This window comes from Bombus pascuorum, chromosome 11 (assembly GCF_905332965.1).
Source record: "Bombus pascuorum chromosome 11, iyBomPasc1.1, whole genome shotgun sequence".
Lineage (NCBI taxonomy): Eukaryota > Metazoa > Arthropoda > Insecta > Hymenoptera > Apidae > Bombus > Bombus pascuorum.
Genome location: NC_083498.1, coordinates 8,353,252 through 8,377,567, shown reverse-complemented (window position 1 = coordinate 8,377,567; position 24,316 = coordinate 8,353,252). Strand labels below are relative to the sequence as shown.

At 37.6% G+C, this 24,316-nt stretch overlaps 1 long non-coding RNA gene across 1 annotated transcript in view; it reads right to left on the bottom strand.

The window, feature by feature from the left end:
- Positions 1–24,316, bottom strand: part of LOC132912334 (uncharacterized) — a 210,743-nt gene that overhangs the window by 168,941 nt on the left and 17,486 nt on the right. The window lies entirely within an intron of this gene.

Genomic DNA, 24,316 nt, shown 5'->3' with positions numbered 1-24,316 from the left:
TCACATTGATAACGATTTTTCACGATAGAAGTCTTTTATCATAAATCAATTGGTAAAAGAGAATTTGAAAAATGTCCTTTTTTGGGAATTTTGCGAGGTGTATAGCGAATTTTGTTGCTGACGATTGCAACTGGTCAATCTGATGCATATTTAGTAAACTGCGAATGTTACGCATTTGTGGAAACTTTAAGGAAGATGCATATGATAAGTAAAAATGTATAAAACATTCCAAACGTGCCATTTATTATAGAATTTAATGGATGAAGCAAATCCATATTACCATAGCTACTTAAATTCTTAATAAAAGTAAGAACAAAGTAAGAACATAAATTTGCATGGACACTCAGAGTCTTCTAGTTAGAGAACAAAATATCATGAATAGGAAAAGATGGTGAACTACAAATCTCGAAAAAGTGAGCTGTATCGTAAATGAAACCTGATAAAATTTTCTTGAAGTTTAACAATGAGAATTAATCGTTCGCACAGGTAAAAATGTTGTAATTCGCAGCAAATAAGTAACCATCGTGCAGATTAATTAAACTTGTCGTATTACTAATGGCCTGGATTATTAAACATTTGTCAGTACGCGTGTTCCATAATATTCTTTAATGTTCCCCTTAGCCTTCGATCGATCTGAGATCGATGAACGGTAACGAGAATGGAGAGAGAAGTATGAGAAGTTTTGCAGCGATGCAGCAGTATTGCTTGAGAGAAAGTTGGAACAGAAGTTTCCGGGTACGGTACATTAAAGAAACGAAAAGTAAAAAGATACGATAGCGAGATAATAACGATAAATGATCGTGTCGCTCAGGAACCGGGAACACCATTAGTCAAAGCAGTTCTCGTGAAGTTTGCCAGGGATAATCGGCTGAAGTCTGTCTAATGTGTATCGTTTCGTTGCCTATGTAATTACACAATTGACGAATGGAATTCTGACAAGATGTAGCAGTCGTTTCGTTAAGAATCCTGCATCGTTTACCATTTCAACTCTTCGGTTATAAATCGTAAAGGTAAAAACTTTAATGATTAACGCGCCATGATGAAAGATAGAGACCTGTGCGAGTGTTTATGTCGAAATATTGTTAGCTAATCGCAAGCATTTAGTATCGTTACACTTGCACGCGAGTATACTTGTGTACGTTACATCTTGCTGACTTACTTATCTCCGATTGTTAACAAATCACACACGCATACACTCTAACTAAAACAATGAAAACCTTCCTAGCGATTGTCGGTAATAGCACCGAAATCCCCATGCTATAGTAACAAACAAATGATACAGGAAATGCAAATATCTGTGGGAATTAATAGGAATGTTTAATAAAGAAAATCAAAGAAAGAAACTTATGTACGTACGTACGTCTTACTGGTCATTTCAATGATCCCTTCAAGTTGAATGGACTGATTTCGACACTGTGTACTTTAAATCGCCAAGCTCTTTAGTACTGCACTAGTTATAGGACACACTGTATTGTGTTACTATTGGAACGTGTCGATCGTCAATGTCAGATCAATTGAGAGCGACTCTTAAATTGTACATGAAAATATTGACGTCCACTCCATCAAGTTCTTTAGTACTTTACATTGGAGTACTGTACTAATTGTAAGACACACCAGATTGTGTCATTATCGGAACACGTCAATCATCGGTATCAGTTGTTCGACCAATTGAGAGCGTCTCTAAGAGTGTATACGAAAAGACTTACACGTACTCTAAACCACCAAGTCCTTTAGTACTAATTGTACGACACACTGTATTGTGTTATTATTGGAACGTGTCAGTCATCAATCTCGTATCAGTTCCTCAGTCTCAAGAGAGCGACTCTTAGAATACGAACACGAGGATCGTGACATGCACAGGATCACGTGTCACGGAAATTTAGTTACACGTGATAAGAATTAGAATTATCAAGAAACGAAAAGAACGTTGAGAGGATCGTTAAAGAGTCCAAGAAGATCGTCCAAAAATTCACAGAGCGAGAAAGTGTTTGAGAAAATAGAGAATTGTTCAGACAATTGCCATTATCCTTTCGTTTCTATTTTCCCATTGAATATACTATTCGTTACATAATCTTACGCTTAATCTATTGAAATCTACATGCAAAGCCAACTGAGAACCTCTAAATTTCTATTTTCCAATTAACGAACGTCTTCTAGATGTTCGAAATCATTTCTAAAGACCCTCGGTCCATGCAATACACACCCTACAGGCGAAACTTCGATGGATTAACCAGTTTGCACGCTGCTTGCTCGAGCGAGAACACGCTCTTACACTATAAATAAGACTTCGAAACTCGGCAGGCTTTGCTGAATTGGTTGCATGCCGACGATGGGATACGCGAGATCCATAGATCCGTTCTCGTGTACACGCGAAACGTTTGTCCACGGCGGTAGGACATCGCTGGATGCTGGTATTGAGGCCCGTATGACATTATCGGCTCTGGCATTTTCACTTATTGTTCGCGTATTGTTCATTGGCCACCGCTACGTACACTAAGTACAGGTATTGTCGTGGTTGTACGTTATTATCGGTATTCATGGCTGCTTCTCGGATTTGTATTTATGTATACGCGTCCTTCGGTTCCCAACTTCCGTTTTTGCAATCGATCGTTAATGTCATACCTCTAATCTCCATGATCTCGTGGTACACGGGTATTATTACACGATCTGCTTGTTTCTCGATGAATTTTGTTTGCTCGATTTTGAACAGGCGAATTGCAACGGTTTGATATTGTTATAAATATTGTAAGTATTAATATACTCGAAACACTGGGTGTTATGAGTACTAAAAAACACGATCTATGATTTGTAAAATCGATGATTTGTAAAAGTCATCATATCGTTTTTCAAATTTTCGATTTGATTCGAACGATTCAGAATATCGAACTTATGAAATTTTATCGTCGCGACGCCATAAAATCGCGTACTGTAATTTGATTTTTAATTTGAATTTTGTCGAATTTAATGTGTATGGTATTTATCAGCAGATTTTTTCCTCAGATTATGATTTTTAAGGCAGATTGAAATTGTTTCCTGCAGTATCGTTGTTATACGCTAATTACAAACGTAATAATAGTTATAGTTTTTGCTAAATTGCTTTTTCGTCTTCGTGTTAGAGTTTAAACTCCTTTGGTCTTCGGTTGCATGACTTTAAGATTTCATAGTGCAAGTTATTAAAGCAAGTTCAGGTGCATCGAGTTAGAAGTGAGTACGCATTAATATGACCATTGTCCCAGCGCGATCGTAAATGCATATAAGCATCGACGAAAATTCAACACTGTCCTTGTGCCTCGAACTCGGCCAAATGGGATAACTTTGCGCCATAAACTATGCGCAAAATAACGCCACATGTAACAAAGAGTGGGCCGAAATGCATCTGGCGATACAAACGCCAACTCGAACAATTGGAATTGTTAGAAACACGATACACTACTGCGTGGAATAGCCATTTGTGTTTCCAACGATGGAATTGATCGTGTGAACTTTCGTTATTTAAAACATGCAAATGTTTAAATAGAAGATCGTTCTTCAGACGAAAATGTATTACTAAATTGAATTACGTTCGTTATCGTAATGTGACGTTACGTGCTGATGAGATAAAATATGTACAATTGTAATTTGGCGAATAAAAAGTAGATTGCAGTTAAACATCGTGTGATCATCGTTTACAATGAAAATGTATTAGATTGCGAACACGTTATAGGCTTCTAAACAAATTATAATGGATCTATCTCGTTCTTTGACGTTAAATGCAAAAATAGGAAAAAACGTCAAACAACCTATGCTCTAATAACATAGCTTTTTCATTTACATCTATAGAGTACACTAAGAAAAATTGGTCAGAGAAATCTGAATCAGCCTGTACAATTAAAATATAGTCTTACAATTGAGTCTTTCAGAAACCATACCGATCAACTCCACAAACTAAGAAGCAGAGGAAAATGATGGATACTACACGCGTTATAAATTACTATTTTTCAAGGTTTACTTTATACCTCGCGACTATGTACGCATCTCTTTACAATGAATAAACCGATGAAGGTAACTTAACTGTTGCAAAGATGCGAACACTAATCATCCGTCTATATGGTAAAATTACGAAATTTACATAGAGTTCTCTGATTTGAATTCTGCGATGTTCAATAATCGTAAAATTCCCAAAAACAAATGAAATCAAAGTCCTCTGGCAAAATCAAATTCACGCGAAGATCCTGCCCGCGGAGGATATGAAACAGGAAATAAATGCAACGAGCGTCTCCAGAAAATAAGATATCGGTCGACGAGGCGACTGCAATGGAAATAAATCCGTGACAAATTCCACTACTGGCTTATATTAAGTTCAGAGGCAGTTGATCGAATCGTTGCTCCAGTAGCCTGTCTGCGACGATAGAAAATGCTCGACGGAAGGAGCCACGCGGAAATTACCAGCCATCGCAGAAAGTAGACCGGCTGGTTGGCGAGGGGTGGTTTTTAGAATGTAATTTCTTTCTGTACATGCACGTCGCGGGGTATCCGCAGCGGTATTTCCCGTGGGATGCTTCAGATTGAAGATTACGATGCAGTTATCTTCCTTTAATCCGGACCCATCCTCCGGTCTCTATATACCCGGGCCGCGTTCGCTTATAGCTCTTCATTACCACTATACCTCTTGGGATCCATTCGTGCTTGCTAAAGCCTTCGCGGCCGGGCTATTGTCCGACACTCGATCAGAATTTCCCGATTACGAAATCATCGCGGCCACGTTGCGGTCGAAACTTTCTCTGAATCCCGCATCTTGACGGTTCTTATTGGAAAAACGGAGAAAGCGTCTCATCGTGTGATAAATAGAAATTTTCGCGAAAAATACACTTTTATTTGGAGCTTCTTGTAATAAGCTTGTCTTAACTTGGTATTTTTTATATCTTGGAGAGAATCAGTCTTAAGAATGTTCTATTATTCCTATTAGTTGAAACCAAGTGTAAAAGGTACTCGTCTTACTTTAGAATAGTCGTATCTACGATATTAACGAGGATGGTGATTAAACTGAGATTTCTGCATCTATGAGAAATTTGGAAATTGCTGGAGCAAGTATAATTTTTTAGAAAATTTCTAATGAATCTATGATAAAGTATAGAAATAAATAATAATATACGAAGCAAAGTGTTGGTTGCAATATTTAAAGATATACAGATTTCTATATAGAGTCCGATAATATTCGCGACGTAACATGGTTATTTATGACAGAAGGTCTGAAATTAGCGAGATTCCAAGGAATCGTGGAGCATAGAAAGAAAAGCAGGCTACTAGAGAACAAGGAGAAACGGGTGGTCTGTGGTCAGACACAGGCAGATTTGCACAGCGTAGCAAAAACTAATATCTTCCTAGTTTCATCGCACATGTATATGTATACCGTAGCGAGCAACTATAGAATCATCAATCACAGCGATCTTATTTAATTATTTACAGAGCATAAAAAGTCTCTTAACAAGGACACGATGAAGTACAGTAACAAAGAATCAACTCTGCGTGATTAATGCGTTTGCATCTGTATTAATGGAGCATCGTTCGTGGAAATAAAGTAATTAAGATTGTCGTTAGAAATTCGTCTATTTCTATTTTACATAACGTCGTAAAAGTTAGCAAGAGACAAAACGTACAAAATATGTTTCCCTATCGAAATGATTTTGGTTCAGATCTACTCCTGGAACGTGCCCAAACCATAGTTAGTTTTAGAGGAATATAACTGTCTAGCTTTATGTGGACATCTGTTTATCCGAAATTTTGCGAAAGTGCTTGGAAAATACACTAGTTTATTCGTGCTACGTTTAGAAGCATCACGCAACTCTCTCTTTAATTGTTTGTTTCTCTGCATTTGCGGTGTGTACATGAATTTTCACAAATTTCACACGTAGTACGCGTCATAACATTTATCATTAGACTGTAATTATTCACACCATTATGAGGAATTTTTATGCGATAATACGAATGTATCGTCGTTAATTTCAATTAACTTTACAATAAAACTAATAACCTGGCACTGACATAGATTCCTATCGTCATTCCGAAAGCAGTCGCCGTGGAAATTTCTCACGCGTGGATGAAGCAAAATTCCTGGAAAATTCCATGCTCCCTCCCGATAACTGGCAAAATCTTAAATTAATTCTAAAGGCAGTGAACGGCCGTTTGTAATGAACGTAGACGCCTTCGCGAGGTTTGTCGTTTCCCTCGACTAGATAGCTAGGACGGGCGAAATAACCGAAAACGAGCAAAAGGCGGAGAGGAAATGACAACACGCTAGCGCCAGACGAGACGCGAGGGCAAAGTGGCGTGAAAATAAACTCGGCCCAACCAGTTCCGGCAAAGTTTATTGCATACGACCGATTTTCAGAAAGGGAAACAGAGTAGGCGAATGAGAGAACGAGTTTCCTGCCTGAAGAAACAAAAGTGAAGAAAGAATATCACAATCTGACGACCAACATATTTCCCTTCGAATAAAAAGTAACACGTAATTTATTATTTTTATTTCAAGGATAATTTACGAGATGTAACTATATGTTAAGATGAAACAAATCGATTTAAAATAATATATTATTGAAGATAATAGTTTTTAAATAAACTGACATGTTAAATAGTTTAGAGTGACGGATATAGTGTTCTGTGTATATTTAAATATCTTTGCACTTCTTTGGATATTAGATGTTCCTTCTGTGTTTGAAATGTAATAAAAAGGGAAAGAAACGAAATAGTCGAAAATAAGGAGAAATGGTACGCGTGTGATCAGACACACTCTACGGCGGCTGTTTTAATTATTTTCTGTAACGCAACCTTCATTAAGCAATCGTAACGTGAAATATTTTTTATAAAATCAGCAAACAATTACATTCGCCAATTTTTCATATTTAGTTAATTTATGACAATAATTGAACTTCGTACAGAGGAAATGATTGGAAATGATATTCTTAAAAAGGAGGCAATAAAAGCTCGAATAACATGCAAAGAAATTAATCAAACTCGCCATACGTATCGTATGAAGTTCTCAAATTTTTATTAAATTTCTAAATAACTATTTAGAGCAAAGAACTCTACCAAATAACTATTTTCTTTTCACAAGAAATTTAATTCCTTACTAAATTATAACTATGTTCGTCCAGTAAGTAAGAAAATATAAAATAAAAATTTGAAAAAATCAGTAGTAGTTTTTTCTCACGAGCAAAGAAATATAAAATACAAATTTTGTATTAGCTTCGATATCAATTTGTTCGCTGAGTGAAAATGAAAAGGAACGATATGGTTCACAATATTTTCGCTTATGGTAAACGTCTCTCGTAACAGTCTCAAGGTATACACCGAAGAGAACGACACGTTGCTGTTCCGTATGCAAACGACGTAATTTCGTTAATGGGCGTTACCTAAAACCTAGGTGAAAGCCTGTTATAGTAATCGCGGGAAATACGTTTGTCGCACAACAGTGCGGATAATCGATTAAGCCAGGGGTAGATTCACTTACTCGCTCGTTCTCGCGTCACGTGGAGCGCGAATTTCGGAATTTCAATTTCAAAGAGAAGAGACACACGAGCTTCCTAAGATGGGGCTACAAGCTACAATTTGCAGGGATTCAAGGCTAAGCTTCCATGCTAATAGAAATCTATCCAGTAACGAGCATTCATCCTCGGATCAACTGCTACTCGAACTCAAATCTTGTTGTTCGAACGCTTATTGATTCTTGTTTGCGTCATATTGCAATTTTCCTTAATTCTTGTTAGCGACATTATGACGTGAAAAATTCTTAATTAACATTTTATAAGAAACAAGGGTGGACAAGTAAAAATAAATATCTATGTTGTTATCTGCTCCCATTTTGCACGTCACTATTCCTTTACTTAATTGTATGTCTACTATGAAACCATATTACATTTAGGCTTTGACGATATAAAATTAATAAATAAATAAAATTGACCAAATGTAATAACGTCAAAGGAACATGAGTAACGTGAATTTTTACAAACAGAGCGTAGTAAGATACTGAATACGATAATTGGAAATATATGAATAAAGAGAAGATAGATGTACTGACTGGCTAATAAAAAAATCCAAGCTTTTCGTGAAGAATAAACAAAGATATATAAAATGTTTATAAAATCCATTTACACTTATGATATACCTATTATTGTAGGAAATAACAGGAACGTACCATATCTAATGTAATTAATATATAACAATACAAATACTTCGAATAATGTTTAATGCCTTGAGATAGGTCAGAAACGAAGATTCGTTTAAAAAGCTGAAAATCCTAAGAATTCCAAAAGCAGGGCAAAAAGAGATATTAAAAATCGTACAACTCTGTAGAATGAAAGTTCTGGTGAGCCATTAATCAGACAAACCAAATCACTGGTTAATTACTATTGTAAAACAAACATACCCATTCCTCATCCCAAGAGATGAACAAAAATCACGAAGCTATAGATTTTCTGAAAGATATTGGTTTATACAACTTGCTGTACGTACATTCTGTCTCACGAATAATCTTTAGAGAAGCGTGCGATCTTGAAAACACAATGGAAAAAGAAAATTCTTCAGGCATTTAACTAGAAATAGCAAAGAACGAAATTCCGTTTGACGAGAGATGACACCGCCAATAAAACTTGGGCGTGTTATTATTTCAACATTGTAGAAAAGAAGAATTAACCGATCTACTCTGTGGTAAAAAAGATTTGAAATTCAGCGAACTCGAGAAAACTGGCATCAATCAAAGCCTTCCGAAGTAAAAGTACATAGAGGCTATCGAAACGCATCGATTTCACGTAATCGATTCTCTGAAACACCTATTTCGTGACCCTTCTGTTTCACTGTCGAAAGTATTTTTAATTAAAAGGTCGTTTGATAATGGTATTCCGCTCGATACTTCTAAATATTCGCTGCGTTACATTTATTAATTAATTCGCTGCACACACGCGCATGACCGTTCGTTAAAAAAATTGCGATAAATCGCAGGGACACCGTCGTCGTGAATATTTTTCGATATTTCCTCGAACGACAATTTTTCGAAAACGCGAGTACAAAGTACAAAGCAACGTTAAAAAAACGGTGCCTTAATAACGAAGGCGTTTAAAGGTCAATCAGTGACCTATATTCCAGCATCAGTAATAACGGATTATGGATATTTTTATATTTTTATCGAGGGAAATTTCCAAGAAACGTTTAGCAAAAACAAAATTGTTAATTGTAAGAGAAATATGGAAGCAATAAACGGTAATGTCGTTATTGTAGATTAACGTGAAATAACATTTCAGTAATGATAAAAACTGAAATAATTCTAAAACGGTTCTACGATAGACGTAATGTATTGGATTGATCAAATTTTTATAAGAAATCGTAGGAAATCAAGCTTCTCTAGATTTCTGATTTCTACGGATTAATTTTAGCTTTATTTACCAGCTGAAATTAAATTTCTACAATCAATTTTTAGTAAAGTATCTTTATTAATAATTTGTAGTTAAACTTTTGGAGTTAATTTAGAGTTAAAGGAAATTATTCAGCCCATTTGATTGATGATTCACGACGCATAATTTGACTAATATCTATTTAAAAAAAAAATGATGAAACTTAAGCAGCATAATATATCGCATAATGAAATTGTTCTCAAGTCGAATACATTCTTATGGATCTCTTTTATGTTAAAAAAAAATGCAAGTTAAAGTGAAAAACTAAATAAAAGTTCTCATATTCTCAACGATATTAATTCATTTTCAATGTTTTTCATATTGATTAAATCTCCTTAAAAATATTGATCAGTGAAATTAATTAACCCTTATCACTTCAACAGACAGCAACGCTGTCAAACGCAAGCGAGTGTTCTATGTGATCAATCAATATCATTCCGGTGGCAAGGGTTGATAAGTTAAATATCAAACTATTTTCTAATTATCAAATGCTGAAGAAAATAGGTCAACCGTGTAAAAATGGACTAAAACTTGGAACCGCTTATGCCTGCAACAATATTTACGAAAAATACGTCGCATACGGAACGGTAATAAACTGAAAAGCACCGAAAGTGGCTGCGCTTGGAAAGAAAATCTGGGACAAGTGGACACAAAATAAATAAACAGTAAACAGCGCAGCATTCATATAGCGTGCACAATATTACGATGCATGCAATTTCACCATGGTTACGGCGATATTAGATTAAGGACGTTAAATTTGCGTTTCCTGCGTCACGGCAAACGAAATCAATGTCAGCTCTGTTACAGTAATGAAGCATCGATTTTCCGTCCTATCAATTCCAGAAGAATAGCTTTCTGCGATGTTTTGAAAATAAAGACTCTGAGAAAATGTGAGAAAAATATGAGAACGTAAACGTGCAAGATTTTAATTCCAAGATTAAGATATTTGAGACGAGAATTGAAATATCTCGAGTTATACGCACAGGTTTATTAAAAATTATTGTTCTCCGATTTTCAATTTTTTTAATTTTCTTCCCGGTCCATTGTTCAATTACAGATATACCGAATAATCGCTGCACTTTGTATAAAAATTTATACAAGAACGACAAATTCGTTCGATGAATAGCTGAAATGATTAACGATGAAACGAGCCGCTGGCGCTTATAAGCACAGAGAAGATCATAAAACAAAGGATTAATAGCTCCTTCGTAACTTCACCCTCTGGCCTCAAATGACCAGGTCAGATGCGTTACATGGTTGGACGTTGCCTGGTAATTTAACTTCTTTGTCTCAAATGACCAGTCTGTCTCGTCATAGTAATACAATGCGTAAAAAATGGCAATAAATAAACTGCGGATTCTTATGTATTTAAAGAAAATTTTAGATAACAAGAACGCGCAAAAATGCACATAACATGCAAAAATATACAGAATAATTAAAAATTCTTCTACGAAGAAAGAAAATGGTTTTTTCATTATCGTATAGCATTCTTCCTTTTCCTTTTCTTTCTCTGGTATTTTACTATTCTTTACACTGTACAGTACTTTTTATACTATCAAAAATACTATCAAAATACATCAAATAATTAATAATAATAATAATAATACATGTTTTGAGAAAATTCTCAATGTCAACGACGCAACTGAAATAAAAATAAAATAAAATAAATAAAAATGAAATATAAAAAATAAAAATGAACAAAATGTCCCAAATAAAAATGAACGAACCTAGAAAAATGTACGCGATCGTGTCACAAAACGCGACTTAAGTACGAACAACCGAAGGAACGCGAACTCGACCTTAAGGCGCGTTAGCAAACAGGCGAAATCTTTCATGGAGGGCGTGATAAGTCGAGGATGGTGGAGGAAGACCGCGGCTAAAAGTGGTTGAAAATTCAAGAGGTTGTCGGTCTTGCTTGAAAGACGGCTCGCTAACGCTGAAGCTTCGCGATTGTACTAAAAAAAAAAAAAAAAAAAAAAAAAAGGGGAGAAATAAAAAAGAAAGCAGTTTACGCGACTAAAAGCCGGAAACTTCGGCGCAAAACATGGTTCGAGAACGCGACACGGAACAAGTATACATAAAACAACGGGGAATATTGCAACGACGAGGAAAGACGGCGTCATTGCGCCGCGAGATTGAATTTCAATCTCCACTCTACCGCGATACTTCGTTAAGGACACTCGTTCGAATGTCTCGTGGCTCGACAGAGCGAGCAAAATCGCTGGCAGAGATACAGTCGATCGTAAATGAAACGAATGCAACCAATTATTGAAGATTTATGGCATATTACTGATAAATTCAGAAAGTATAATTTTTCAATATTATAATATTTAACTACTTCGTTCTACTGCGTCGTATCTTTAATTGCTAATTAGTATTAACATCGTGGCGTTTGTTCGTATACGATGGACATTACAGTCTGGGTTACTCAAGTCTCGTACAAACGAAGTTCCGTATTATCCGAGGTGTTTTGAATTTTAACGCATTAACTCGATGCTTTTTGAAATTTTTTTTACAGCAGGAGTACGGAAGTGTAACTAGTCGGCTATTGTGAGAGCGAATTAATCGGAATTTCGACCGATTAAACGATTAATTAAATCTAAATATATGTAAAATGTTACATTATCAAAATGTTTTTTATGATTTTATTACGATTATATATATATCATATGACCCTTTCGTATTATCCGAATTTTCCATTATCCAATGATTCACATCGTGGGATAATTCCACTGCAAGAGACTCTGCTGTACTCGTAATAATTTTATGTAGAGAACACATAGATAAAACCGTACATCAACTCTCTCTTTAAACATTCAGGTAACACGAATTTTTCTTCGTCTCTCACGGTGCATTGATTTAGAAATAAATTTCACGAAAGTAAATTCTATTATTCAAATTCTCCTCTAATTTATAGCATATAATTTATAACATGAAACATGCAGAATTATATGCAAAAATATACTTTCGTTAAATGGGTCGTAGTTATATATACCATCAGGATGATTATTTTGCACAGTAGACAAAATCATAACAATAATGAGAATACCAGAGATAAAGAGAGGAAGAGTAAAGAAAGAGGTATTGAGAGGGTCAGGAGATGGCAAAGGGGATGAAATGAAGACACCGTAGGACGCTACAAAGACCACCCCCTCAAGTAATACAGTTTTTCCGTGCCAGGAAATGGTCGTATCCACTACATGGACTAGTCGAGGAGAGGTTTTTAGGAGTATTACCATGCTGAGCCACGCATAACGCGACACTGCGGACACTCAGGTATGCATAAAGGTATTTTCTCTCCTCGCGAAAAGAGAAAAAGAAATAGCAAGATCAAATCATAACGAATTATCACGATTATTACCATAGTGCGTTTCGGTACTGAAAAGTTCACCACTGTTCTAATCAATTCACGTTAGACTAGCCTCTAATAACAGAAACAACAAACACGTGTCAGCTAGCAAGGAAAATTTACGGACAATTGTAATCCTCTCGTTTCATTCACATTTACAGCTAAATTTAAATTCGTCGAGAACTAACTCCTACAATTTATTTGGCGCTCTAAGAACGCTTAAACACGCTTATTCGCTGTAACTAACATAGGTGACATCTTCATAATCAACTCCTCGAAATATATCCACCGCTAGAAGGTGAACGAACTTATCATTCAACCTAATAAATTTCTCCCATGGACTATGCCGCTCCTTCCTCGCGAGGCCTCGATTCAATTTTAGAGCTAACTTGTGCTGTGTATATAGCGCGCCTTGATTTCCTTGCTCAAAAGACTCAATCTTACACGCGCTCTTTCTCTCTCTGTCTGTATGTCTGTCTCTGTCTCTCGTGCGCGCGCGCCCTCGCTCTATTTCTCTCGGTAGAGCAGAGAAACACTGGTCGGACGAAACTTCGCGGGTAACGCGATTTTCAGGTAAATTTCACTCGTCAACATTGCCATTAGGGCTACACGCCATGGCTCTTAGCCGGAGTACTGCGGATTTAGTCCAAACACGCCGCCTCTGGTACACGGCCACGCTATAAGCCACTTCTCAGCTACTAACTGGTCGGTGTGCGATCGTAAAAAGCCACCCCAATGGGTACATCGTTCATTCCGAACACGGAAATTCGCGGTACGTGCGACCGTGTGAAAGAATCGCTTGTCACGGTTTCCCTAGACCAAAGTCTCGTTCAGGGAATGCTCCTTTGTCAGATGAGGACGGAACGAGTATATCTTGACCGCTAGTTTCTCGATTTTTTTGTCGCTTTCCAAGGAAATTTGTCCTTTTCTTTTGTCGAGTACGAGTCTCTACGCTTTGTTATTTATTATGCTTAATTATTATGCTAGGTGAATACTATCTTGTCGAGAATGTCCGGTTGGATGGACTTATTTTCTATTATTTATGGGCTTGCTATCTATGAATTATTAGCAAAAACAAGCGAGATATTGCAGATGATAAAATTAGGGTAGGTTAGCCTGTATTTTTCAGGTAGAAGTAGGCGCATTAATTCTCAGACAGAGCTTTTGGAAAGCTGAATAAGCCGTTGCAAAAAATGTCCACGCTTTCTCCATATCTCGCTACAAAACCATTTTAAAAGTTGCAGAAACATATACACGCGCAAATATAATACCTATAATTTAGAATAGAAGTGAATGTCATATTTCTGTCGCCGCGAGTGTCTTTTTTTTACGAACTTCCTCTGAAAGAGTATTAAATCCTTTCCTCTAAAAATGCTGCGTACTTAAAATTCATATCTTCCTTTGTACGATAAATGTTTGAAACGTTGCTGTTTAAAATTAGCAAAAAATTCTTGATTACATTTCTAACTTAATTTAAACTCGTCGCTAAGGTGCAGTATTTTATTCATATTTTTCCGAATATATTCAATTTTCAATCCCAGTAAGACTCCACGTACGAGGAGACTTAAAACAGACTTGATTTAATTAATCTTGTTTACAAGTCTATAAATCATTAATTAACTAAACGATAAATGTCTTTATTTTCCTTACGACTGCCCTTAGATTTTATTTTACGTACAAAATTATACCTATTAATATTATAATTAATATTTATACAATTACAATAATAATATTGCAGTATTATATTATTACTCGTATGCATATTATGCCCTTCTTAGAGATCCGAAAAAATGTCTTCTAATTATCAATAAAAATATCAATTAAAAATGTAATACAGCCGTGAGAAGCTTCGACAAGATGATAATTCTAAAATCAAATGATATGCACTGATTACGTAACTTTAATGACGATCGTAAAAAAGACAGGCTCGGCGTTACAGCACATTTGAAACAATCTAATGACGGTCCGGCAATGATTCTAATTACCGGTATAATGTTACGTCGTAACTAACATACACGTCACATGAATATCACCGAGACTTTATCGCCTTGGTCGCGTTGGAAATTGAATAAGAGACAACGTTACGCTGCACAGGCGTACGTAAATTATAATTAGGAGCAGAGGGACGAATCTAGTCGCGTTAATCGAAGAAAAACAAACTTCCTGTTCGAGATTTGCTCGCGCGGAATAAAACGAAAAGTCCAGGGGACGTAAAGAAGGGAAATTCTTTAGATTAACGGAGATTAGGGAATTAAGCGTTGTTTATTAGCAAATTCAGCGTTACTATTTCGTTCGTTCCTCCAGCTCCCTCGTTAATTATACCGTTCCCATTGTCGGGCAACGGGGCTATTTTCAGGCAAATGAGAATGCATAGCAGTTTGTGCGTATAAATGAATTTATTCGTCGGCCGAATGCGCGGAAGCACCGATTCAATTGACTCTCAGACGGTGTTGGGACTAGTTAAAACTTAAGCGGAATTTAAATTTGAATTTTGCCGCGCTATCGGGAGCCACGTTAGAATCCTCGGGAAGATTTAATCAAGACATTCAGCTCGTTTCTCTTTGTTGGGAAAATCGTATAAATCTTGAGGTATGAAATTCATCATTCATTACGAGATCTTATTAAAGTCAGGTTGTTTGATTATTTTATTTCATATTTTATACCGCCGTTTCGTTCGGATCTTTTCAACATTTCACAAGATTCTAATTTCTACGGTTCAATCTTCCACTTGGATAATATCGTTGCTTCTTTTATCTCAATTAAATACTGCAAGCATTACAGCTGATTTTCTCAGATTACTATGTTCGTTTTATAGGGCAACATGGCCAGAGATTTGCCTTGTTCTTTTGAACGCGTAAAATTCAAATGCTAATTAAATCGAGCAGCTTCGTGGGAGGAAAGTTTATAAAACAAAGTAATAAATCGTGTATGCTTGGATTGACAATTATAACAACTCTTAGGTGTTCTTTTTACAAAATAATAAACAGGCTACGAATGACGGAATGAACGAAGGAACGCGAATGAACGGATGAATGAAGCATAGTGAGAGGAGTATTTATAGAGGATCGAGTATTTCCAGATGACAAGGATAACCAAAGAATAGATATAATTTATATTACCATAATCGTGTGTAAATTTCGCTGTAGTTTCGTTTACGTGTATACACCAAATCTAATTTCCCGGCCAGTAGTTGAAACAAAGAAATGCATACATATTTACAAAATGGATGGGAATTTCATGATAATGTGACAATTCGATTAGCGCAACGTAGACTTGAAACGTAAATTGTTGCTAATCGAATTTGGCGACTTACAGGGCAAATTAGCTTGGTCCGATTCAAAATCCTCTTCCGACACGAATAAAACCTTCTTCTCGAAAAAGAAAAACGTTTCTCCGCCCACGACCGGACACTTTCCAGCGTCGCTACGTAATCCTCGCAGGAATAACGAACTTGAGGAAGAACAAAGGGCAAACATTTCGATAACTCGTACAGACAGCGCGAAATCTGAAAAGAAACGAAGATGGACGCTGCGAGTTGTCGGTGTTCGAAATTCTTCTCTTGAGTTCGTCCCGGCGAATGCGAAATTAAGACGACGACGACGACGCAGAAGTTGGCGCGGCGAGTGTCCAATGTTTAGAGAAAGGTCTACTTACTTTTCAGACGTTGAGACAACAAGAGAGCTCGATATCGATTTTGACGAGGGACGGATAAAAAAAGAAACGCGAGGGAAGAGAAGCAAAGAGGAAGAGAGGACGAGCAAGAAGAGGAACATAATGGTCCATTCTTCGGCAAGCTGCGGCGCTAGAACGAAGGGAAACATCGCGACGAGGCAGCGAACGTCTTGAAAGTCCCGTGGCAGGGATCCTTTTAGGGAATTACGAAGTTATCGGTAAAGTTCCCAAAAGGGGGACACGCCTCGCGGCATTACATTTAATAACGTTCGATAAACGCTCCTCTTTCCTCGTTTTTCTCTTTTTTTTCCTTCTCCTCTCTTCCGCTTTTCCATCCTCCTTTTCCTTTCTCCTTTATTCGCCTTCCCTACCGTCCCTCTTCCACTTAAGCGTCGTCTACGATTCAAGCGTCGCGATCCTTAAACCTTTCTTACCCGTGTCACGTTAAAACGATCGATTAGCCTAGCCGCGCGGTATTATTTACCCGATGTGAATCGCCTGTCAGCCATTGAGAAACTAATACTACACCTCCGAGTGGTGTTTTATCAGCTTTGAGATCGACCAACTTGAAAGATCGAATGGAAGAATTCGTATGATTCTGTCACGTTGTTGATCTTTGATAGAGACGAGGTCGATAGGAAATTATGCACGGTAAATTTAATTATTACGAGGTGCAACCACTTTCGGTAATATTAGAAATAACTGACAAATAGAATGTCTACAGACACGACCAGAAGAATTTTTAATCGATACTCGTAACTTTTGTAACTTTTGTACTACACATTTCTTACTACGTTGGTAACAGTCGTTTATCTTATACTATTGTCTAAAAGGAAACCAATATCGACTTCGAGTTGGTTTTATGAACGTTCACGTCGAGCAACTTGGAAGACTATCGGCGTGGATTTTTATACAGTACGATTTGAGTAATAACAAATTAACGTGACAGAAGATATCGTGAAACCAAATCCACTTCCAAGCTGCAGAGCCGAGATAAAATAAAATAGTAACGATGGGAAGATCACAAAATTTCATTTCGACTAAATTGTCTTTTTCATGCGTGACATTTAACGATACACGAGTCCGATTTAAACGACAGTGTAGGATCCACGGTGATATCAAGAAGCAGCAACAGAACATTCTACGGTATTTCCCAGCAAGCTGATACAATTTTGTCCGTAGACACGACGCGCAAAGAGTCAAATGTCTCGAGTCGACGCGAAATCGATGCTGGCCGATAGCGTGTGCTACACGACAGTCAGTCGGTAAGACGTTGCCCATAAGATGCTCGAGAGATGTTAGGCTCGGTGGCCGGTTGCCAAGCAGACACAATCCGCTGCTATAAATACTGGCGGACACCAGCGGCGTGTCCCACCCTGGCCCCATCGTTCCATTCCATTCCGTTCCGCGCGACTACCCCCGTCCTCCAACTTTTTCGTCCAGGGTGCATTCCGCGCTTCGTTAACACGGGCAAAACGCTCGGCTCGCTCTGGCGCGCCGGATTCGCGCGGTACCCGCCCGGAATTCCTCGCTGGACCAAGCTGCTAATTTCGATGCGCGCGAACTAACGCGAAGTAGAGCGAGATGTGAAGATAGAAATCAGGATTTTACGGGTGCAGCGAGGTTGCAAGCGTGAATTTAGAACGAGACAGCTGGGATTGACACGAAGATTCGGCTAATTTCGACGTTATTATTACGAGCATGAAATATGTCGAGAGCTTAGCTATTCGTTACGGTTTGGTCGCTAGCGGTAATGACACGCGTTTATTGGTCTTTTCTTTTCCTTTAGGTATCTTTAGCGCAGTATCTATCGCGACAATTCTTGGATCTAATAATTTATTTTGCTGATCTTATGACGCTTTCAACGTGTTCTTTCGACCCTCTTCCAAGTACGATAGATTCCATCGCATTTACGATTTTCAAGAATTAGGAGGAACCTGTTGAAATTCCATTGTCGTTATCAACTTTTAGCATTTTAGTAATTATGCGAGTTTGTATCTAAGGTGAGCTGTCGAGATTGAAGATCGAAACGCAACGCTATCTATGTTATCGAACGAGATAGTTTTCGAAAGATTTTCTGAAATTTCTACAACTTCAATGTGAAATTTTCTTGCTGGTAAAGATGGGCTATAGAGGTGCATGGAATAATTAGATACAAGCATAGTTGTCAAGATCCTTGTCTCTTCCGGTAACGTCAAATTTCTAGCCATAACTGTGGCTATTAACAGATAATCCTTTGAACCTACGGCTAGGCGATATTATCTTTTAGAATTCGTCGTTGGTTCCCGGTGAAGCCGGATTTAAGGCGTGATGCATGGAGCAGATATTACTTTTCAGAGCCTCATCGTAGGTCCGATAACTCCCTTAAACTATGTTCCAGCCAAGAATATATGTGGACGATATTACTTCTGAGAATGTTGCAGACCTCTCTACCCCGACCGATATATATCTCTGATACGTTCTGACCAGATCTGTTACTTTTATTTCTGCCATTAAGAAAATGAAATCGCAACTTAAAAGCCGAGACACAATAACTTCCGGCTAAACTATTTTAAAATAAAATTTGTCTCGAATCGACTCAAAAAACAACTGGAACGTTCTATAAACATTTCTTTTTCTAACTAAAAAGCTGGTCTTGGAACGTAATAAGAAGAAGAAGATGTAACGTAAATTTGTATAAATTACGTACAATTTCCTTGCAATTAAATTTCCTCGTACAAAATTTTACTGTAGCCCCGAAATTGCAATACGAGTCATTTAAAAATTCCTCGATACTCTAAACTCTACAACATGCACAGACTCGCGGATTAGCTCCAATTCATCTAGACAATTTTTACGAATATGCATATTTTCGACACGATGCTCAAGTATCGTCACCATACTGTCACACTTAGGAACCAATCTGAAAATATGTATATAGAAAATACAAGACATCTAGTACAAGCATATATATGCTTGCAGAAATCACAAAAGTCAATTATTCATTACATTAATAAACCTCGCTATCACGCTAATTTTTACTAAACAAATGTCGATAAAAACAGCTAACAATTTCTGCGTACGTTCCCAGGTTGATCCCAAATTTTATCAGCGAGCTCGTCACTCGAGCGTCAAGTCTCGTTACAGTGTCAATGAAATTTCAAAAGTCTCATAGAACACATGCAAATGTTTTCTACGCTAACGGTAAGTGTCCGAGGTACATTGGTGATCCAATGCACGTGCACAAGTCTATGTAGAAATCCGCAACAAGAACGATTAATCAGCCAAAGAGAAACACGACGTGGAGAGACCGGATGCTAAGGAAACAACTGCAAGTCGGAACTCCGTCGGATGTTGCCGGACGATTAGGGGATTCATCAAATTGACGGGAACGATCCTGCGACGGATACACACAGTCGTCCGTTCATGACGTACAACCGAAGCAGGTCGTTTATCCAGGCCGCTCCGTAGCCTGTAGGGATGAATCATAGTCAACTCTGATCGGCAACCGTTCGCGAGCTCGACCTGGCTTTTATTAGACCGGCTGACACCGAGGATCACTGCCAAACTAGGACCGCGGCGAACAATGGCTTGCACGTTGAGAGCCGACTGCACGAAAATAACCCACGACCACCGGCGTTTCCTGTCTCGTTCTATGCCGTGAACAAGTGCAAAGACTAAAAAGGAAATGGCCGATCGAACGTGGAACGACACGACTACGAAAGGGAAAGTGCAAAGATGAAGAAGAAGAAGATGGCACGGGACCTAAACGCGTTGAAGACGAGTCGATACATTTGCAACGGAAAACAGACTGAGAGTTGAGAGAGATTAAAAGAGTTTTTGAGAGAATTAGAGACAGATTGAGAAATTGTTCGAGAAGGTTGTGAGAGATTCCAAGATTTTTAGAAAGCTTGAGAGAGGAGAGAAAGAGTCTTTGAGGAAAAGTCAAGAGGGATTCGAAGAGATTTAAAGACAGATTAAAAGGTTAGGAGGAAATAGTAGATTCTTGAAGAGAATTGACAGACATGTTCGGAAGTTGGTTAAAAAGGTTGAGAGAAATTCGAGAATTTTGAAGACGGTTGAGAGATCTTTTAAGAAAGTTACAAATAAAATCGAAGATTTCTGAAGAAGGTTGGCAGGAATTCGAAAATTTTTAGAGGGAGTTAGAAATAAATTCGATAACTGTTTGAAAAGGTTGGGAGACATTCGAGGATTTTCGAAAAGGTTGAAAGACACTCAAAGTCTTTTGAAGGAGATGGAAAGGAATCCGAAGATCCTTTAAAAAACTTGAAAATAAATTCAAAGACTTTTAAAGGAGAATGAGCGGAATCCGAAGATTTTTGAAGAAGGTTGAAACAGATTCGAAGACTTTTCGGTATTATTTGTAAGGTTTGATGGATGGGAGTGTGTTGGAAATGTATCTTGTTTAGATTTTCAACCTCCATCCCGAGATGGGATTCCCAGACGGCGATGGGTCGATGGTAGGGTAGCTTAGAGATGCGTTTAGAATTTCGTGGACGCATATCTCTGGCATTGGAAACGTTCAATTTTGTACCGGTAGTAGAATAAGGATGGAAAATAGATCATAAAGGGATAGATTCGTTTGAAGATAACATTCGCGATTTCTCGTTCGATCCTCAAATATATTTAAATTACGATTAAGATCCTCCTGGTACAATTCACAGATGATAATCGTAAGAACGAATCTTTTCTAACCGATCTATTGGAAACGTCAACTTTTCAAAAATACTCTAAGACATTTGCTCGATAATACCAAAAGGAAACTTGTCCACTAACGTTGATTAAATTCATACATGAACTCATGATCCTCGAAGAATTTAAAAGTGATAATCGTAAGAAAGAGTCTTTTCCAATGATCTTAGCGAAAATGGCAACTTTCGAATACTCTAAGACTTTTGCTGGATATTATACATTGCAAAAGGAACATTATCCGCTAACGTTTATTAAATTCATACGTGAACTCATCGTCCTCGAAGAATTGAAAGACGATAACCGTAAGGAAGAGCCTCTTCCAATTGACCTAGTGAAAATGGCAATTTTCGTAGAGACACGAGTATTATTACTTACAACGTATTAAGGGAGGGTCGGCGGAAGTCGATGAGATTGAAGGTATTGTGCACGATGGAAGTGCGCGTGACCTACCGTAATGTTCCGAGGAATTCGCCGAGAAAGTAGGAAATGACGTGGAAGGAAAGTCGATGAAAGCCGTGAAAATGCCAGGTGATTCGGTCAATGGCCACTTTTCATAGGGCAACACAGGAAATTGCCAATTGGTATGTACATAATACGAACGCACGGATAAATCGTTGCCGCGGTTAGACGAAAATCTTCATCGCTTCGAACATTTTCAAACAGAATTCAACAAGATCGGTTCGAATTTGGTATTCGGCGTCTATGATACCGTCTACCTACGATAAAAATTAAAATAAGCATGAAAACAAATAGAACACAGAGATGCTGAGATCGAAATAAAATCGCTGGTCGAAGAATATCAACCCCTTTGAGTTTTAAGGTGGAATTTTATTCGCTCTCGAAATAACTGTAGATTTATGTATTTTATATTTTGAAGAAAACTGTTATAAAATTCGGTGTATTAATTGGAAGCTTTGTTCCAGACATTTTTATGTAAGTAGGAAACTTTTATTTGCTTGCAGGTAGAAAAATAGTTCTAATTAAACAGGAACCTTTATCCTTCTTCAAAAAAAAAAAAAATAATAAAGTTGTGACAAGCAGATTCCCCGGAAATGTTAGGGGTTAGCGGTGGATAGAAACCTTGAACCGATCGACGAGGTTCTATTTGTACAGAAGGATACGGAAGGGAGGTGGGACAGTTTGTGAAACGATGTTTTTCTTAAAGTTAACGAAAGATGACGAGCACCGATAAAAATAATTTGAAAAACGTATTCCTCGTAGAACTAAACTGTGAACTCTAAACGGTAATTTTTCTTCCTCTCAGTTTTCTTCTTATTCCTAATAAAATAAGATAATTACATAAAAATCACAATAACTGCTTCTCTTCTATATTTACCCTGCTTTCAATTCCTTAAACAACGCTAATTAAAAGAATATTTCCCACTTGTCTATTTCACCCTTCTATATCTATTCAGAAGTGTACGATCCTGCAGAATTTGTATTAATCCACGTGAAATAACAATTACGATCGAGCTGCTACGACAAAGTTGCAACGTTAATTTAAAAAATGAACCCAAAACAGAAAAGAAATTATTTAAAAGTTAAAATTTCGATAAATAACCTTCAACTACAGGAGTTAACAGCTTCGTTCCACCTCTGTTTTGAACAATTAACCGCGGCCGTACCTCACGCCGACATTTAAGGGGTTAAAACCAGGCTAACGGAACATCAACGACCGAGCACAGAAGCTAAAGAATTCGCAAACGAGGTTAATATTAACCACCGACGTAAATCCAGCATTGTTTCGCGGAACGAGAGCCTCGGAAACACGTGAAAAACGAGAAGTCACCGTTTATCAGGGGCAGAAGGGTAAGCGATACTCGTTTAAATCGCAACGTAAACGACACGGTATTATTTACGAAAGGGATGAAGCCGCATTTCAGACGACGTTTTTCAACCCTAGACGCCAGATATTTCTTTGCTGAAGCGGAGACAGCGTTAACGTTTTACCCGTCCTTTTTACTCCTCGTCTTTTTCCTTTCCTCTTTTCCTATCGATTATCGTTACCCCATAGAGGATTCCGCGAAGCTTAGCGGCGGGGCGAGAGCATCCGCTTGTAGCTTTCACTTCGCGCACCCTGTCCCTGGGATTAGTTCTGGCTTTAATGTCCGACGACAAGGGATTTCAAAGGTAATTGAATCGAGTACAGCGATTCGTCGCGTCTTTAAAGCCGCGGGACAGATCGTCCTTTAAAGTTCACCGAAGATTATGCAGAATATGTATCATTGATCTTCATCAGTGATGAGATTTTATCGCCTTTCAATTGTGGCAATTTCGTTCAACAAACAACGAACAACGGAGCTAGGAATTTTTTGTTTCGACTTTGGCAATTTTATCTGGATTTCTTTTGTAAATCTGTTTTTTTCTTTTTCTTCTTTGCTTAATTCTTATGTGCATCGTAAGGGGTGAGAAAAGATCGTAAACTTTCAGTGTTAAAATGATACTCGATACATCAAGCATATATCATACTATTCGCGAGGAAAAACGAGAAAGCTTCAATCGACGTAAATTCTAGAACGAATAGTCTTTGCGTAAAAACGTTTCCTCTTTACGAAATTAATTTGATCGTAGTAAATAACGTGTTCCAATAAACGCGTATCACAGCTGCCATTCTTTCTTGCGTCTCGCTTCTTTTTTCCTTTTTACGAAACTGATGAACCGATTAGGAATTATGAATCGATTTAAGCGTGACGAACGATGCCGTGAATTCTAACGATGTACATCGTAATTTCTATTTTTTTTTTTTTTTCATGCTAATCGCAATTTCAACTCTTCGATTCCTATAATTATTGATTTAATATCACTACCTACTGTCTAAATTCCTCGTAATTACCTAATGCTTGGTTCTACATGCTAAAGAGCATTTTCCTCGACAAACATCGCGGTATAATGCAGATGATTACCTTATTACGTTCATGCTACACGGTATACAATCTATTACGCAATCAGATTTAGTTAGGGTACTCCTATTTCGCTAACAGAATGCATAATAATTCTGAACGTTTCGTTTGCCTTGAATGGAACTTCGCGAAAGTAACATCGACTTCTGTGACGTTTTAATTTGAAATTTAATTTCGAATGCTCGATAATAACCTCCGAGGATTGCCGTCGTCCCAAATGGAAAAACACGAAGAAACTGGCAATCACGGATTCGCGACAGAGTTTGAACAAACTTTAGTGT